This window comes from Chroicocephalus ridibundus, chromosome 9, assembly GCF_963924245.1.
Source record: "Chroicocephalus ridibundus chromosome 9, bChrRid1.1, whole genome shotgun sequence".
NCBI classification, from domain to species: Eukaryota; Metazoa; Chordata; class Aves; order Charadriiformes; family Laridae; genus Chroicocephalus; species Chroicocephalus ridibundus.
The window spans coordinates 6,125,132-6,129,621 of record NC_086292.1 but is presented as its reverse complement, the minus strand read 5'-3'; positions in this window follow the sequence as shown (position 1 = coordinate 6,129,621).

Sequence of the window (4,490 nt, the reverse complement as noted above, 5' to 3'; positions counted from 1 at the left end):
ATTTTTCTGATCTTTCTTGATTAATAAAAGAATGTGTTCTAATGAACAGTTTCAGTTACCTTTCACTCTGCCTTCTCTATATTATGTCCCAAGAGACTTCCTAAAAGTGAGATAAAAGGAACTTTGCATAACAAAGCATCACATAAAGGGCTGAAATTCGGCAAAAGCTTTTCCTTGGCCTTCAGGTCCAATCTAAAGCTACAGAGATGGGTAACCAAAGTGTTTCTCTTACTAGCTGCTGGGCAAATATATTCATTTAACATTGTTAATCATGAAGGAAACAAAGGTATTTGCTCAATGATCAAAGTGGAGAGGACAAGCAGGGCCTTGCGTGTGGATAGACTTTAGGTACACTTAACCAAAAGCTTTATAAGCACTTCAAAAACAAAATGGCTTGGGTCTTGTGTTCTCCTGCCATAGAAGTAGAGGAAAATAATTGACCAATAGGTTGCAGATAGTACCCATGCGGTTAAATTTGTGGGAGGCTGTAATGAAAAGATGAATTCTCCATGATGGATTGAAGACATTGACAGTCAGTTTCCAGGTGTATTTTTTTGTTTTGTCAGGAATTTTCAGAATTCACAGTATGTTTCTAATATACTGCACTAGAGCTGTAGGACAAATTAAGCTGGTGTCTGGGCATTGCAACCACTTACCTTAAAAGTGGACCCATTGCTTGGGTCAGAATAATACCACGCAACCTCTGCTGTAGTTAATGCACTGGAAAGCAGATAACCTCAGTTATGAATCATCACAAGCTATCAGATATGCTGATAACACTAAGGAGCTACTCCAATTTGTATCTGCTTAAGTTTCCATAAATTGCATTTGAATGTCTCTTATTCCTACTCTACAAAGCTGTGGTGGAGGGGAACAATGCAGATGTATGAAAAGGCTGAGATCATTCCTCCTGACTCAGTGTGTACTACCTGTGGTTGCCAAGAAGGCTGTTTCTTGGAAAAAGGTTGTTTTTGTGGTCCCTAGACAATGTGCTGCTTCATTTTTGCATTTCTTATACAGATTGCAAGAGAAGTGGAAGATTGACTTGTATTTATACACATGTGAAGGTAGCATTTGCCCAAATTTATTCAGTAAATCCACAGCAAAGCAGAGTATAACTCTGCTCTTCTAAGCCCCATTCCAGTGCTCTGTCTACAAGGTAATGTTGCCTTTATAGTTGGCCGTAGTAATTTACCAAGCCTTAAATCATCAAATTCTGCTTAATTTAATGTCAATGTTTGACACTGAAAACAACAACGAGTTTGGCTTATTGTGCCTCTCTCCAATATTTTAGTTTCCTGTGGAAAAGAGTGTATGCCACACTGGTACCCGTGTCCTATTTTCTCCCCAGATATTTTTTGACCTGGGGGCATTTTATCTGCATTAAAGAGACAAAAATCTGAGGTAAGTATAAGAAAGTTGTCCACTGAATAGGAAAGGGAAATACAAATTAGTACTGCCTAAGGGGGAAGTTCCAGTGTGATTTCTTGTTCCTGCTGGCCAGTCATTCTGTACACCCTTACTCCTGGCTGCAGTGGGTCATCCACACTCCTCCACGGGGGGAAGCTGGCAAGTTGGTGACATAGCAGGATAGGGAAGGAATTGCAGGGAAAGGGAAATACGCTGGTAGGGGGAAGCTGAAATCACAGTGTTATATGAACACGGGAGACAAACTCATAGGAAGCCAGGCTTCGTATTTTCCACTGCTCAAAAGGACAAGCTCTATGGCTGTTTTCAACAGAGTATAAACATTGGTCCTGGGGTGGGCAATTTGCTGTTCTGATCAGATCCATTGCCTGAATGCACCATTACCGCCAGGAGATCCTCTCACATTCTTGCTTTCTTCCTATCAAGGAGACAGAGGCTGCCCTAGGCAAAAGGTTGGGGTTTATTTTCCCATAGGTCATCCCATGAGGAAAGTGGTCAAAAGGACATGCAGGCTGCCAAGCTTCCCAGAAATCTGGGGGCTACTGCCAACTACATGAGTTAACTTTTTTGCAAGGGCTTGAAGGCAGTTTTGCTTTGCTGAAATAGCGCTGCCAGAAATCCTTTTGAAGGGGATACAAAACCCCCTTTGCCTCTGAACATCAAAGCTGTTGCCTAAGTACCGCTCCAACACCTGCAGGCATCTTAATTAATCAAAATTATCAGCCCAGTTAAACAACCCAGCCATTAAGCCCCATCCATTAAGCATCATCAAGCTTTATTTGGTTCCCTAAGAAACATCTTGATTAAATGTATTGCAGTTAAGCAGAGGGTACTGTAGCTGTGGAAATGAGATGGAAGCTGTTTGCAGTAGTATCCCAATAAACTGCAGGTTGTCGTCGTGCCTTGTTCATGTGTTTGGTCCTCTAGTTGTGGTGGCAGAGCCGCCATTCCCGTTTTGACTTGTTCCTGCCTTCTGTCAGAATTATGGGGTTGTCATAAAGTACACAGCCCAGCCTCTCTTCATATTCCCCTTTGTCCACATACTGACCTTCTGAGGCAAAGATACTTCCCTCATTCTACAGCCTGAGAAAGAGAAAACCCAGAAGAGTTGCTCCATATAAACACCTGAGACAGAGCAAGAACTTAAATTTAGATTTTTCCCTTAAATCCGCAGTCTGGCTTCCGGGCTGCTCTCATTCCCATTTTCTCCAGGTCTGTTGCTGATATCATCATATACCCCTTGTGTTTGAATTAAAATGGAAGACTACTTCATTTTACTGCTGTTCAATTTAAAGTTTGTATCCAAAATTTCTATGTACTTCTTTCATTGTGTGAAACACTACTTTATTGGTATCTGCTTCCCTCCAGATAAAGTTTATCTAAAATAACTAAGCCGTATCTATGTGTACAGAGAGATCTTTCCCCTACAGCCTACAGAGTAAGTAAGAAGACTGGTATCGCTTCTGTCTTTCTCATCTAATCGTGGTCCCTGAGGCTCAGCACATGAGACTGGACCCCTGTGGGCAAAACGGAGCCGTGCAGCATCCCTTGCAGGCTGCGGTGCACATCGACTTTCAGAGGAGTGTGAATACACAAAGGAAACTCTCAGTGAAGTAACCTGTGTCCCCAAGGCCTCCCAGATTTTCTCATTCAGATAGAGGTGACTGCTTTTAGCATCCGTTGCTTGTGCATCTCCTCATGCTGGAGTGGGTGCTTTTGAACCTGCAGGTGTTGGCAGACCTTCACCCTCTTCTCTGCAGCACCCTCTTCTCTGCAGCATCCTTAATCTCTGGGCCTCCCTTCAAGAGCTGCTGCCACGCACAGTCAGACGCTGTTGTCTGATTATGGTCTTTGCTCCAGGGAAGGTGCCTGGACCCTGCTGGGCGTTGGGTTATGTCTTTCCTATAACGTTCACAAACAGGAGACAATTTCTCTCTTTGTATCTCTATTTGCTCACTTTGACTTCTCCTTCAGGTAGATTTTACTTTCAGGTTGTGATGCAGAACAGCCAGTCCTCATTTTTCCTTTTCCCTTCTGATTGTTCTCACTCGTTTCAGGGCACTCTGGTCTCTTCTCTCCTTTTCTAACTGCTTTATCTCACTTCCCTCTGTCATTCTCACATTAGGACATTTCTCACCAGAGTCTCCTCACAGGTTGCAGTTGACATATCTGACCCTTGCTGGATGTGCCAAATGTTGGTGAAGTGTGTGATTCATCTCCCATCACTCGGCTTAATGCTGGGTGAAGCACTTTGTTCGTCCTTGCTACGTGTCCGGCCTGGGTGCATGGGAAGGGGACACAGGAAGGAGCGCCACAGGCAGAACCTGGATTGAAGTTATATTGAGGGACCGCAACAGAAAAGCAGCAGATGCTGCAGGTCAAGGCAGAGCTGTGTGAGGAGTGTTGGCAGAACTGAGGACGGACCTCTTTACATGGCCACAACCTGCCTGAGTCTATGCTTCAGACATAGCCAGCCCCACAGCTCCCTGGTGCAAATAGGGCTGGTTATGAAGGAATGAGACAATTCAGAAAAACTCAGAATTATTCAGAATTTCAGCCTTTCCCAAGGCTTGAAAAGTTTATTTCTGCTTCCCAGTGTGTGTCTCTGTGTCCCAGATGCGTACTCAAGTTTTTGAGATCGGGTCCAGGGCAACAGTGACACAGACAACACAGAAGTACCTTTGATTTTGTAGTATTTCTCTCAGTCCATTGAAATCTTTGACCACTTTGGGTTTACTCATCTCAAGGACTCCTTTTCATCTCTTTTCTCTGTCTTCACGCAGTCATGTCTGAAGAGATCATAGGGAGTTGCCAGCATGGTAGCAGATACTGTCCACCTACAATCCTTAGAGACCATCTCTCTTTAATTGTGAGCTTTCTTTGTGGATCCCAGCAGCCTGGCAGCTCACTTCTGATGCTGATCAGCAATTTTTTTAATCCACACCATTTTAACTTGGTGGTATCACAACCCAGCAAAGACTGCCAAGGCAGCTAGGTTGTATTTGGCAACCTATCTTCTGCAGCTGCTCAGCAGAGAAGAAAAGAGCCATAGACCTCTTCTG